Consider the following 15,935-nt stretch of genomic DNA (forward strand, 5'->3'; position numbering starts at 1 on the left):
CATTTAGGAGTAAAGTGAGACGAAGTCATCATTATTTCAGTGTATATACTTTTGTGACATTTTTGTATGGTGGTATTTTGTGACGTTTTTGTAATGTAAAATATCTACCTTAGCTCAGTAAATGTTGGGAAACACTGCTCTCGAATACATATTTCTAGCTCTTCTGAGGGCTACCAAACAACAAAAAGACTTTGTTTCCTCCAGATCGTCATCCGGGTGAGGTTCGTTTGCACTGTGGGGACAAAGGCAGTATGAGCAGCAAGCGAGTACAAAGGAGGGCAGTGACACAACCACAGAGGAAAGCGTATGCCCATATACTAGCCAGAACAATAAGAAAAGCTTGAAACCTGCCAACTGTTGTATAATACCAGAGCTCTCCTCGTGCAGTCATGTGCTCCAAAACAAAGTGCCACCCTCTGTTGGCATCTGCCACTTGTCTTTCTTCTGCCTCTCTATCCTCGCACGGGATGTGAGCAAAAGAAAGGAAGCATGGGGTGGGCAAATGGATTCATCCAGCTAGAAGTACAACTTGTACAGTGTGTGATCACAGTGTTACACTCCTGATTGTCACTTGGAAGACCCAAAGACTGATGAGGAGTCACTCTACTGTTAATAGATGGCCACCATGCGTGTTCAATAATGCTCATCTATGCGATTGCCATGTATTCATTAGTTAGGTAGCACAGCATTAAAAGGCCCCATGATACGATATTGGCATAGTATTGAGGCATACCTCTCAATCAGTCAGGAGTTGAACTAGACCTCTTATTTCCCTATCAATTTTAATCCTTCATCATACCAAGACAATTCGGACGACCGGATGCTTCCAACTTTGTGGGAACAGTTTGGGAAGTTCCTTTTGTGTTCCAAAGCATGGTCTGTAAAGGCATGCTTGGATGAGTTTGGGGTGGAAGAAATTGAGACAAAAGGACAAATTTGCAACAGATACACTCCAAAATCTTGGCGAAAATCTTCCCAGAAATATGGCAGTTGTAAAGAGGAAACAACTCCAGAATTTCTTCCATTTTTCACTGCCTGTGCCTGAAATCTCAGGTGTCCAAACACCTTTTTCCCGATATCGTGGAAACTCAGAGATTAAACACATTGATGGATTAAATGTGTTCTATAATCACCTTTCTATTTTTTCAGATATAGAAAAAAATATCATATAAAATAGCAATTCTAACAAATGTGATGCATACTGTATCATTACTATAACTAGTATCGATCACATCTATAGTTTGTTTTATTCTGTCAATAAAATTAGTAATGTATGAAATGGTAAAAGTGTCTTTGACACAGACATGCTTCAAAATTGGAGCATCAAGAGTTATAACAGAAGATGGGGTTTATTATGATCAATAATCATAGTAGGGCTGCACAATTAATCAAATTTTAATCGTGATCACAATTTTGGCTACCACATTTAAATGAGCCTGATCGTCTGCGATTTTTTACATTGAATATACGGGCACTGCTGAATAGTGAAAAGTACTTTATTTGTAGCAGTGCCCACAACCTAGTCCGCCAGCCACCAGGGGGCGAGCGTATGATTAAGGCTTCATTAAGGGTCAGCACTGGCCAACTTCAAAATAAAAGCTTAAATGCCATTGTCCAATGTAGTAATATATGAAGCTTTTATTTTGAAGTTGGCCCTCTCAGCACGTTGGTGGAGAAAATGAAAAGTCAACCCTTACAAGCTAACGTTATTGCGTTTCATGCATTAACTGTATTTGCTTCCATGAAGTTGTAATTCTTGATTGCACTTTGTAAAAGCATTTTATTATCTATCATTTGTTCTTATTTAAAGATTTGTTTTGCACTGAAAATGGTTACATATTGTTTGTTGAAAAGTAGTGCAATAAAAATAAATATTTTCCCCTAACATAAGGAATAATTGTGATTAATAATCGTGATTACAATACTGATAAAAAATAATAATCGTGATTATTATTTGGCCATAATCATGCAGCCCTAAATCATAGTTATCCATATTTGCCTTTTAGACATAAACTCTAAAATTGCCCGTAGGTGTGAATGTGAGTGCGAATGGTTGTTTGTTTATGTGTGCCCTGTAATTGGCTGGCAACCAGTTCAGGCTGTACCCCGCCTCCTGCCCGAAGATAGCTGGGATAGGCTCCAGCACTCCCTCAACCCTCGTGAGGATAAGGGGCTCAGAAAATGGATGGATGGATGGATGGATGTTTTGCAACAATTGTGTGTACGATCACAAAAAGCCATCCTACAAGGAAACAATTAATGCCATTTCGCATCTGGTGTGGTGTATAAAATACTTGTTGAACAGCAACAATTGCTTTCAACACAACAGGATAACGTCAGACCCCTATCCTGTCTTTCCAGCATTGTCTTAACACACAGGCACTTTCATACTACCACTAAAAGTGTAAAATTGTATTTTCAGGTCAACTTCATCCCTAAATTCTGTGTCGGTGCCAGTAAAGAACAGAAAAAAACCAATAAAATCACATATTTCAGACATAATGATAATATACAGTAATATAGTATTAATTATATAGGGTTACACAAAACCAGTGACTGCAAAATCACTGTTTCTTTGCTGTCACGGTTGGATATAGTGCAAACTATGGCAAAACACTCTGAAATGAAAGCCAAAACTGTTGCATGGCAAGAAAAAGAAAAAAAAAATTCACACGGACAGAGCTTTGATTGAATGAAAAAGAAGTTTGGTGAATCCCTCCCTCCCTTTGTGTCTCATCTATCTAAGGCCTGGCGCACACCAAGTGATGCGGCCAAATTCAAATGAACTGTCACGCAGTGTGCATGGTTTGACCCTCGGCCACTAGTTTTGCTTGCAAGTGAACTGCGACGCAATGTCACAGATAATTTCGTATGTACCCACGGTTAAAAATCAAAGCGTGGAGAGTCTCTGTCACCAAATTGCACGCGAGTTTCACAACAAAAATTACGTTTCCAGGTACGAAGCAACATCCAGCCAGCTGCCGCCAAGCCGTATAAATATAGTATATATTGTATATTGTGTTTTACAGTAACACTTAACTAAATTTATAATTTTGTATGTACCTGTGGCTAAAAAGTGAAATATGGAGAGTCTCTGTAGCGCAAATACCGTCAATGAAAGGAGACAGCAACCTCTCTAATATCCACATTCTCCCCTTTTATTTCTCACCAATTTCCCCTCTTTGTATTGTTATAATATAGCTACAGTGGCCAGGGCAGTCTACTTATTACTTAACAGTTGTGCCATGTTGTTTGTGGTTAAATAAAGACACACTACTGTATACAGTATGTGGCCCCTCTAAATGTTGTTTCCCAATAAAAACACCAGGGGTCGCAGTTTTCCTTTGCAGAGATTGGTATATGTTGGAGGGCACATCGCCTGATTTGTGGGTCTGCGTTGCCGACTGTATTTATTTCGTGACTGTCCAGTTCATGGTAAACGCCACTGACAGTTTCATACACTGGGCCTTGACAATGACAGCTGAATAAACTTGAGTTAAAGAGACCATTTTGCTTTACTAGTATAACACAGCAGTGCTGAAAAGTACCATTGGGTAAAGATTCTTTTGGTACTCTTTTTACACCACTTTTACGATGAAAACGCAACTACAACACGCAATGTGAATCCTTTAATCAAAGTCAATCATTTAGTCAATCCGATGCTTGTCCTTGCATGGAATTAAAGTTTTAATTACATTTTCTGTACCGCTTATCCTCACTAGGGTCGCGGGCATGCTGGAGCCTATCCCAGCTATCTTCGGGCGAGAGGCGGAGTACACCCTGATTCCTGTTCTGTTAAATGAAGTATACTGTAAATGGTCAGAAATCGGTCTTATTGAGGAGATTAAAGCTGTACGAGTTCTGCCATATGGTGGAGGATGGCTCAGGTGGTAGAGCCGTTGCAGCCCAACACGTTTGCGGGTTTGATCCTGAGTCCAGGTGGCCAAGATACAGAACCTCCAGTTACTCCTGATGCTAAGTGAAGTGTTTTGAGTACCTTGATGATACAAAAGTGCTATTCAAGTGAAATTTCACATTTACCATGCATCAAAATAACAGAAAATTGTGACGTTTAAATGGGGCATGCCCTGAAAGACCTACACAGAGGCCGTAATCACCAACTGGATCTTAAGCACAGCACACTTGATGCCAGCTGATACTGGGTCAGCGTGTTCTCACTGCAAACTCCCTCTGGGAAATACGGTGTTCCTAAAGGTGGACCAAACATGAGCTCCGGATCAGCATGTCACCTCCAGCAGCCACCTGCTGCCCTCAAGCCCTTCATCTGACTCATCCTACACGAGTGGAGGACTTTGTCTGCTGCAGGTGCCCCTAGCCACCCACAACAGTTCTGTTAACCAGAATGGAAGATTCTACGACCTTGCAGTCGAAACAAATAAGCATCTACTTCATCATAAAGGCTTAAAGAAGATCTCTTAGCAACAAATTTAAGTAAAAACTGTCATCAATTTCCAATAAGAAGCAGTCTACTGTATATCTCTTTTGTATGTTTTAGTAGGAATGGGCATAAAAATCTAATAATTGACCGTTAAAAGGGAAGCAAATGCAAAAAAATTTAATTGTGGCAAGAATATGAAGAATATATGTGACTGTACTAGTGTAAACACGGTATACTGATTGATATTGCCTTTGTGGAATAAGAATTAAACAAATACTGTAAAATCATATACATTTTCACCAATCCCAGGAGCCAGCCATGTTGGGAAATATCGCCCTCTGCTGTCGACTGAAATTTGTTCCGGTTTTGCCATTTACCTGAACTTGAAGGAAGCGCTTCGCCCTGTTTTGCCAAATGTGGAAGTAGGTTGCGCATATACCCATGTTAACCTAACATTCATGTTTGAATGTGGCAGTAAGCTGGAGTACTCAGAGAAAACCAACACAAGCACAGGGAGAACATGCAAACTCCACACAGGAAGGTCAGAGTCTGGATTCGAAACACCAACCTCAGAACTGTGAGACGGATTTGCTAACCACTTTTCCAAGCTTAAGTTGAATTTGTTCCGTGAGCACGTCCATATCTTATAACATTCGTATCGCAAATCCTCTTTCCTCAATGAAATGAATGGAAATGCTATTAATCAGTTCCAGCATCCCCAAAATAAACAACAAATATATGTGTAATTTGTTTTAATAAGAAAAATAGCACTCAATAATATTGTATTTTATAAAAATACAGTAATATCACAATTAAATAAAATGTAAAGAATGAAACAGTTTGTGCATCATGATTAATTCATTGTGATTGTGAAACCTCTTCTGGTTTACACGCGTTGGTCTTTATAATACAAAAATACGGGTATACCTGAAGACAATCACGACTATTCAGTCAGCTGCAGTAGTAGTAGTCATATTTTGCAGAGGATGAAGAATATATGCCTGTGAATATTGTTACATTATTTGTTTACGTACAGTTTGTTACTGTACCGTTTGTGTTCAAACATCCGGGGTTATAACTTTGTGACACCGATGCTATTTGGTAGCCGTTCTAGGGCGTTTTGCATGGTTTGTTAGCATTAAGCTAAACTGACTTTCCTAAGGCATGCAGTAGCTATGTGGTTGTTTTTAAATCCAGAAAGTGTAATTCTCTTTATTTTGTTTCGGTTGACAGTGAATTTCAACTGGGAGTGGCATTAGCTCGGAGTCTCTTTTCTGAAGAATTGTTCACTACCTGCCAAACGGCTGCTAGTCAAAGCAAAAAAAAAAAATATATATATATTTTACAAACGATGGTAAATTGGGTCACTCAAAGCATCACTGCAGATTTTAGGACATTTTTGTTTGGTGGTTTGCCATATTTTTATGTATTTGTTTTTATTCCAATGTAAAACCTTGGATCACGCCTGGGAAACACTTCAATAAAACAATCATAATCAGCCCATAATCAGCCCCCTTCCGACCAAGTTTGCCCTCATTCTGTAAACCATGAGGACATTGGTTGAAAATGTATCCAGTCCGACAAATATTATTCCTAAATAGCCTACTCGCTAGCGTCCATTCAGTTTCCCCCCAAAATGTACATTGTAGGCAACACATGGCACAAGCAAAGTCGTCGACATCCTTACCGGAGAAATCAACGCGTCCTCCAACTCTCGAATACCTCCGCACGAGATGGAGGGGTCGCTTGCTTGTCGTCCGCCGCCGCCCCCCTCCGTCAATGTCTTGTGTTTTACCTCCCCCTGGCTCTATTGTGGACGCTAATCTCCTCCGAAGTGGGATGTGAAGCACGGCGGCGACTCCAATCAAAATGATTGTTGGGGACGTTGATGTTGACCCCCCTACCCCTAACACATACACACGCGCACACACGATCCCCTCGCCCCCTCCCACCCTCGTTTCCTTCGCCTTTCGAATCGTTAGACGAATGACATACTGTGTTATTAATATTGTTGGGGTGGAAAGGTCAAAGCAGGCATTAAAAACAAATCACGCGCTCGTTGGTGGTGATGTGATAAAATGATGTTTAGGGTGGATTTACCGCCTGTTTTCTCGCGCATGCGCAGTGGGGCAAGCATTGTACGAGCGCGAGGACGTCACGTTCACATCCATCCATCCTTTTTTTATTTATTTTTTTCCAATATGAACACGTTGACGTCTCTTTTTAATAGACTCCAAAAATATAACTCACGTGGACTTCCCGGATGAACATGTCCAATTGCAATGTCTTGACGTCACTTGATACGCAATCAGCAACGTATATGTCATGTGTACATCCTCATGTGTGTGGGTGTGTGGACTCAATTTCTAGGTCATCTGCACACGTTGCTCCAGGGATAGAATTTTTCCCCATCCCCTCACTAAGGAAGACATGATGCACCTGCAGCATAACTATCACTCCCCCTGTCATAAAACAGAATCAGAATCATCTTTATTTGTCAAGTATGTCAAAGACGCACAAGGAATTTGTCTCCGGTAGTTGGAGCCGCTCTAGTACGACAACACAATTGACAGAGAATACTTTTGAGACATAAAGACATAAAAAAAAAAAAAACCCAGTCACTGAGCAATAAAAGGTTACCAGTAATGTGGTAATGCCGGTACAATTCATTGTATTTATTTATTGACAATTGTGAAAAAAGATGCAGAGTCCTCTAGCAATTAGAGCAGTTTGAAATGACTAATAGAACAATAGTCCGGTGTGCGATGACCATTGTGCAAAGGGCGCAGAGACTTCAAGAAATTGATGCAGTTTAAAGTGACTAGTAACGCGATAATCTGGGACAATGTCGATTGTGCAAATGTTGCAGATGCTACTCAGGCACATGAGTGGCCAGTATTGGTCAACAACAGATATGCAAATAGCGCAGCGTGGCGAGACTACTACAGTGAGTGCATGAGTAATGTATAATTGGCCTGACAGAGATGCGACAACAAACTCAAGACAAAATTGGCAGCATATTGCAATGGGGTTGTAAGTTAACTGTTTAAGAAGTTAGACAGAAGACAGAAAAGGAAGCGGCTCCTGCACACTCACATGAGTGTAGATTATAACTAAGTGTGACATTTTCTCCCATCCCAAAACATTGCTTTGCTGAAATAAGACAACCACGTGAAGAGAAAATGGCGCAAGATTGGTGGAGACTTCCATGCCAGCGAGGGAATGACATGCAAGCTCCGCACAACATGGCCTGAGCCGAGATTTGAACCCAGAAGCTCTCGACTCTCGCAAGCATTTTTTCAACATCTAACAGCTAGACTGGATATGTGTTGCGAATACATGTGGTGATATCTTGTTAAACAAAAGACATTGTAGATGTTTTAAGTTCCTACAAGTGCTTTGTCCCGGTCTCCTGGTATAGGGTTCTGCCATTTACCCGTGGCAGAAGGAAGTGCTTTCACCTGTTTTGTTGAAAGCGGAGCTTTGTAGCTCATATAACTGATGAGTAACAGAGGACGAATGTTGGACCTGTCAAGCAGAAATGTTGCTGATTCCGTGTCGCTTCTGAATTCTCTCGGCTGCTTCAGGTCCCTTCGCTCTGCTTCTGTTTGCTAGTCTTATGCCCACTTGTTGGCAAACAAGGGATGGGCATTTTTTTAAAATTTTCCATAGGTGGATAATCTGCCATAGTTTCAGCAAAGCTCCTGAAGCCTCAGGTATCAGGTCAGAAATGGGGCTAGAGAAGGCTGATTTAAAAAAAATAAAAAAAATAAAATGTAAGTCAGTTTTACCAAATATGACAAAAGCTCCCCCTTTAAGACACTTGTTAAGTGTTTTAAATTGGGGGGAAATTCAAAATATGTCTCCTTTACACTCTCATTTGAGTTGTCATAATGAATCAACAATGATTTGATGTGTGGTCAGCGCAATGATGTTTGAAGTTATCAAGTTGACACTGTACAAGAAGCACAAATGACCACTTTCTGGTGGAAACAATGAGTGCTTGTAACTTCTGGGAGGTCCGTCAACCAAGCGCAAAATGGATCATAAGTGCATTAAAAAGCTTCAAGGGGAGGTTTAAAAAGTGGAATTACACTGTTTGTCTGGGGCATTAAAAATAAAGCACAAAGCACCTCTCTGATGTGTCATGTGTTTTCAAGGGGGTCTGAGACTGATATGTGGCCTTCAGTCAGTTCAACATCAGGCAGAAACGATATCATCACAGACCACTACAGCCATTTAGTTCATTTTTGCTGAACCATGCTGGAAGATGCTGCCATTAGACTTTATTAAGGTCACTGGCCCTGCACATTCATGTGGCAGAGACGTGCCAGTTATCGCCATTTTCCAGGGCAACAATAATATAATTTTACCAAGAGCCGGCGGTGAAGACGGTTCTCCATGAATCGGTGAATCATGTTTATATGCCTTAGGTGGGAGCATGAGTCACTTTGGTGGGGGTGTCTGTCAGATCTGATGTCAAGAACATCCATTTTCAATAGCGCTTGTCCTATTTAGTGTGGCAGGAGAGCTGGAGCCTGTTCTAGCTGACTGGTTGAGAAGCAGGGTACATCATGGAGTGGTTGCCAGTCAATTGCAGGCACGTACTGTATAGAATAGAATAGAATAGAATAGAACCTACCATGCAAGTTTGTAGGATGTGAGAGTAAGTTGGAGAACCCAGAGAAAACCCATGCAAGCATCATGTGCAACCTCTACACAGGAAAAGTTTCAAACTCAGAACCCCGAAACTCTGAGGCAAACTTGCAAACTGCTAGGTCACTGTGCTGCCCATGACAAGTATGTACAAGTAATGAAGAGAAACATTACAGGACATTCATTGCCACTTAATCCATGCTATTTGACCCATGCAGGCCCTAATAAACTCAATCTAGTACTGAGGTCTACAATTGTCTTTGAGATGCAATTTTACTTTCTTTCGTTAACATGCTCGTACCTCAAAACCCCTCTTTTCCAGCCTGCCTCCCATTGCAATGTGTATTTTATGAGGAAAAATAGCACTCCATATTATTGTATTTTATAAAAGCATACAGTTGTGGCATAATTATATAGAATTAAAAAGAATACTTTTTGTCACATTGTATTCATTTAAGACCCAAGTGTGAATGTTTTTAAATCCAGGTTAAAAACTCTTCTTTTTTCTCATGCTTTTTTGACCATTTCCACTTTTAAATGATATTTCTTGAACTGTACGCTGTTGAATTGTACTTTTTATTTTTGTCTTTGTTTTAAATGTTTATGAACAGTTTTTTTTCTTTGTTTTAAATGCTTTTAATCATGTAAAGCACATCGAGCAACCTCGTGTATGAAATGCGCTGTATAAATAAATTTGCTTTGCTTTGCTTAATGCTGCCCCTGGTGTGCCTGCATTGGCCACATGGGAGCAGTATAAATGGTAAATGAACTACACTTATATAGCACTTTATCTACACTATACAGTGCCCAAAGCACTTTACAAAGCCTCACATTAAGCCATTCACACACATATTTATACACTAATGGGCGGCCAACTGGAAACAAAGTAGGGTGCAGTGTCTTGCCCAAGGACACTTCAACAGCAGACAGTCAGAGCTGGGTTTCGAACCGGCAATCCTTCAGTCACTAAACGACCCGCTCTACCAGGTGATCCACAGACAGACAGATATACTGTTCATTGAGGCATTACAGTGGACCCCTGCATAGTTGCGGTTCGGCACCCACCAATTCACATATTCACATTTTTTCAAATTACAAATTTTTTTTTTTTAGGTGGACTAGTTTTTCATTAAAAAAATGGCTATGCAATTAATGGGCGCCAATTATCCACGGCTTTTCGCTATTCGCAGTCTGGCCCGGGCCCTATCCCCCGAGAACAGCGGGGATCCACTGTATTATGAATCCCATGAAAGATGATTTGAGATACAAGCATTTTGAGTTAGGAGCATGGTCAAGGAACAAATTAAATCTGCATCCCAAGGCACTGCCGTAACATTTAGTCCTTGGGTCCATATTGATATTGTAGTATTTAGTCATTCTGCTTTCAATAGCACTGGAATATGCTTGAAAACAATTATGGTCAGACAGTTTTGAGACAATTATATCACTGTTCAGACCACTGAAGAGTTCAACATTCACCTTGTTCGTAAAGACTCAAGAACAAGACAGCATCTTGTTAGCAAGTGCAATTGTTACATAATAAAAGAGAGTAAGAGTAATCAGTGTGTGTCAGGCTTTTATGAAGCAGAGACATCTGTCATAGCAGAGGGGGGATGCGGTTTGTTGTTCTCTCCACACTTCAATCATCTGGGAGATATTTTTTTATTTTTTTACTCAACGTCACAATGTGCATCAAAGCATCGAAGAAACAACACGCAGGAAACACACACAGACACATAAATGTACGTAAACATGATGCATCTCTACGGGAAGAATTCCCCAAAGGAGGTGCCTTGGCCTTGCAGGAGACAGTGAAGCCCGAAGAGGGAAGAACTGGTCTGCATTCAAAAAATGCTGAAAAAAATACAAAAAGAGGATAGCGAACTTTACATTTCAAACTATATTGTATGTTAAAATGTTAATATTTCTAATTCCCACATGGATGGAACACTCATGGACATACTGTATACAGTAGAATCACACTGATGTTTTATGGATGTTCGCAAAAAAAAATAAAAAATCTTTCAAATCTGTGTTTATTTTTAGTTTTTATACAAATAAAACAAAAACGACTAGTTTTTCAGGTAAAAAGAGACGTTTTTTAAACTTGTGTTTTAAAAAAGACAATTATGATTTGGTTCCTACCAACCCAGAGCATTTATAAATTTTGTGAATTTTATTTTATACATTTTTTCAAAAAAGGCAGAACTAAAAAAATGTGGATATACTGCAGCTATAAAAAGCCTAAACACCCCTGTTAAAATGCAAGTTTTATCAAATTTAATCAGACCATAAGAAACTTCCCCAAAAGCACGTGGGAAAATGTGTTATGGTCGAATGAAATCAAGGTTGACCTTTTTCGCCATAATTCCAAAGGTATGTCTGGCGCAAACACAACTTTGTTAGCCGACTAGAACATCTGAAATTGATTTGGGGTTAATCACAGGGGTTTTTAACGGTGGCTGCTGTGTGCCCATTTAACATGACTGAATGTGATTGGTCAATTCTGAACACAGCCACATACCAGTTATGAGGGTGTAATCACTTGTGCAGCCACATTATTTTATTAGTTAATTTTGACATCCGCTCACAAAAAGATTTCAACTGAGTTGTACAGGTTATAAGTTTTAAATCTACAGTATCTTGGTCCCATTTTTATGTCATCAAAACCTGGCATTTGAACAGGGGTATGTGGACTTTTTATTTTCACTGGGCATGTTTGTTTCAGTTAAAGGTGTAAATACAATTTTAAAAAGTTCAATTTATATTTGGTTCTTCCCAGAGGATGTTTTTTTTTTTTTACCATTTTGTTTGTTTAAAAAACAATTTAAAAAATACTAATACTTAACAATAAACAAACCAGACAAAACAAGGTATTTCCAAATTTTATGATTCTTTTCATCTTTAAAACAACAAAAAGGTCTTGGCCTAAGAAATATTTCATTTTTATTTTTATTCAAGTAAGTAAGAACTTGTCTCTGGGATGTAAAAGCAGCACAAGAGCTCAAGCCTTATTTTGGTCTCTTTCTCCTTCCATTTGGGACATGATGTACAGTAAGCATCCCGTGTACAGGACAAGTGTGCACACCGACAGTGTTATGCAAAAGGGGATTAGTCAACTGGCACAGATTCTGCTAAGCTGAGCACTGCCGTGCCATGCTCAAAAATGAGTGGGCATTCACAAGTGTCCCTTTTGAGACAAGGGGGACATGCTTCAGATTGTGTTAGAGCATTAATCAACAGGAAGTGATTATGCTAAAGGTGTTGTGTGCTTTCCGTCCACACCAATGTGTTCCAAAGAGGAAGGATTGTGGAAAATAAAAAGAATTGCCTTGACACAATCAGTACCTCATAATTAAAAAAATAAATAAAAATTCCCTTCTTTTAAGCAGGCAATGCAATTGAGAACACTTTTTTCAATTACATTGTCAACCTGCAGTTGAGAACAATTTCTCATTTACAATACTGACCTGAAGGCAAATTAGGGTTCAGTTCAGTGTCTTGCACAAGTACACTTCAACAGCAGACAGTCTGAGCCGGGATTCTAAATCAGTGGATGACCGGCTCTACCATCTGAGCCACAGGCACCCCATCATCACCCACGTCATCCAAGTCACTGTGGGACAGGCAGTCTGAATGAGGCCTCCCATGTCAGCAGAAGCAAAATAGAGCCATTGACAAGAAGCACATTAAAAAAAGATTAAGAAAAAATGTAGGTAGGGCATGATTGTATAGCAATTACATAGTTAGCAGGCTGGTAATTTACAAAAGTTTGGTTGAAATACACAGCCAGCAGAAAAATGCACACAATAGAATGAACGTTTCAAATTCTACACAATGTCATATAAACTTCAAATTAGGCGGCACGGTGACTGACTGCTTAGAGCTTCTGCCTCACAGTTCTGAGGACCGGGGTTCAATCCCCGGCCCCGCCTGTGCGGAGTTTGCACGTTCTCCCCGTGCCTACGTGGGTTTTCTCCCACATCCCAAAAACATGCGTGGTAGGTTGATTGAAGACTCTAAATTGCCCGTAGGTCTGAATGTGAGTGCGAATGGTTGTTTGTTTCTCTGTGCCCTGCGATTGGCTGGCAACCAGTTCAGGGAGTACCCCGCCTCCTGCCCGATGATAGATGGGATATGCTCCAGCACGCCCGCGACCCTAGTGAGGAGAAGCGACTCATAAAATGGATGGATGGATGGAACTTCAAATTAGCAACTGTAGAAGCAACAATGCTATTGTTTGTTGATGCTTGAAGAATAAGTTCTAAGTCACACTGTCCCATAGTGGTACACAATGAATGTTAATTTCCTCAGTGAGGACCACACAGCCAGCTGTGATTTGATTCCCAACCAGAGTGCCGGTGCACACTGGGAGAGATCATCAGGTCTTCCGTGGAAGTTATCCAGTTTCACTTTATTGGTCTGAAAATTAATCACTTACAACAAATAATGTACCTGCTCAACTATCTGTGCCAGTGACGTACAATGACAAGCAGAATAATCAAATGCTCTTCCACTAGATGGTAGATTGTACAATTAACCCATCCATCCATTTTCTGTACCGCTTTATCCTCCTATGTATCCACTTTTTGTGACATTTTTGTTTGGTGTTCTGCCATGACAGATTTTGTAATATAAAATATGTGCCTCGGCTCATTAAAGGTTAGGAAACACTGATCTAAAGTGAAGTAATGTACACATACAGTATACCATCAATTTGTAACATTCTTAACAAGGGCTGCAAGCAAGAAAGATTCCAGTTGACTAATCTGTCGATAATTATTTCGATTCATCGATGAATTGGATAACAAAAACATTCTTAAAATTTCCATCCCTTTATTAAAAAACCAAGCAATTATTTCATATCGACAGTGCAGAAAACGCTCAATTATATTTATACACATTATAATTCAGTTACTGGTCCGGTCTGTATAAAAAAAAAAAAAAAAAAAAAAAAAAAAAAATAGGCAAAATTCTTGATCATTGTTTCCCCAAGTACAAACCTGAAACCTTGTGTAAAACGTAAATAAAAACACAATACAATGATTTTAAAATCATGTTCAACCTATATTCAATTCAATACACTACAAAGACAAGATATTTAATGTTCGAACTGATGAATGTGATTGTTTTTTGTAAATATTCTCAAATTTTGCATTTGATGTCTGCAACATATTCCAAAAAAGATAGGACAGGGCAACAAAAGACTGGGAAAGTTGAGGAATGCTTCAAAAACACCTGTTTGGAACATTCCACAGGTGAACAGATTAATTGGAAACAGTTGAGTTTCATGATTGGATATAAAAGGAACATCCCCGAAAAGCTCAGTTCACAAGTAAAGATGGGACAATGGTCACCACTTTGTGAACAACTGCGGGAGCAAACAGTCCAACAGTTTAAGAACGAATTTAGGGATATCATCATTTACAGTCCATAGTATCATCAAAAGAGTCTGAGAATCCAGAGAAAATCTCTGCATGTAAACTGCAAGGCTGAAAACCAACATTGAATGGCCGGGACCTTGGATCCCTCAGGCGGCACTGCATTAAAAGCTGCCATCATTGTGTGAAGGATGTTGCCACGTGGGCTCAGGATCACTTCAGAAAAACATTGTCAGTTAACACAGTTGCGTCGCTACATCTACAAATGAAAGTTAAAACGCTACAAGGCAAAGCCATATAGCCATAAATCATCATGGATGTCATGTCTGGGCCAAAAAGGAAAAGGACCATCGGGATTGTTATCAGCACAAAGTTCAAAAGCCAGCATCTGTGATGGCATGGGTGTGTCTTAGTCCCCATGGCATGGGTTACTTGCACATATTTGGAAGGCACCTACCATCACCCCCACCCCCCCCTTTTCCATGTAAACATCTTTGAAGATACAATTAATTCTGAAAGGTTTACAGATCATACAGGTTTTGGAGCAACATATACTGCCATCCTTATTTTTTTCAGGGACATCCTTGCTTATTTCAGCAAGACAATGCCAAGCCACATTATGTATGTGTTATAAGAGCGTGGCTTTGTAGTAAAAGAGTGCGAGTACTACACTTCCTGTCTCCCATTGAAAATGTTTGGCGCATTATTAAGTGCAGTATACCACAACGGAGATCCAAGACTGTTGAGCAACTGCAGTTGTACATCAAGCAAGAATGGGAAAGAATTTCACCTACAAAGCTTAAACAAGTGTCCTCAGTTCCCAAACGCTTATTGTTTGTAGTTAAAAGGAAAGGTGATGTATCACGATGGTAAACAACTTTTTGGAAAGTGTTGCAGGCATCAAATTTAAAATGAGTGAACATTCACCCCCCCCCCCCCAAAAAAAATCTTGTCTTTGTAGTGTATTCAATTGATTACAGGTTGAAAATGATTTTCAAACTACAGTATTCTGTTTCTATTTGTTTTACACAATGTCCCAACTTTACTGGAATTGGGGTTTGAAAAAGAATGTTTGCAAATGACTTCGTTTAATTAAATACAAAGATAACCAGTCTGCTTTCACAGACGACTACAGAAATCTGAGAATATTTACTGTTGAGAGGCTGAGATGTGTACTAGTCTTTCGAGCTGTGTTGGGGATATGGTTCACAAAAGCATTTCATCCGGCTCAATTCTAAAACAAAACCTGTGAGGAAAAAAATAAATAAAATCTTTAACCCACTAATGTACATAATGTCCAGAAAAAAAAAAAAAAAAAAAATTCAGGTAGTTATTCCATGGAGTTCATAGATTCTTTAGCAACAATATTTCATTTTCAGTCTTACAGCCCTTAATTCCTTAATACTCTTAACGGCCTCTTCATTTTTGAGGGATGAAGTGTTTTTGTGACCAGTAATGCTGGATAAGACCTTGAGGTGGTGTGCAAACGGCAACTTCAC

General features: G+C 39.6%; 1 protein-coding gene across 1 annotated transcript in view; it reads right to left on the reverse strand.

Annotated features, from left to right (window-relative positions):
* Positions 1–6,313, reverse strand: part of LOC133408674 (sodium-coupled neutral amino acid transporter 3-like) — a 34,565-nt gene extending 28,252 nt beyond the window's left edge. Inside the window, exon 1 of the mRNA XM_061687808.1 lies at positions 6,087–6,313. The gene's annotated coding sequence lies outside the window, so the exon portion shown is untranslated. The remainder of the gene's footprint in view (positions 1–6,086) is intronic.
* Between the last annotated feature and the right edge of the window lie 9,622 nt (positions 6,314–15,935).

This window comes from Phycodurus eques, chromosome 10, assembly GCF_024500275.1.
Source record: "Phycodurus eques isolate BA_2022a chromosome 10, UOR_Pequ_1.1, whole genome shotgun sequence".
Taxonomy (NCBI): domain Eukaryota; kingdom Metazoa; phylum Chordata; class Actinopteri; order Syngnathiformes; family Syngnathidae; genus Phycodurus; species Phycodurus eques.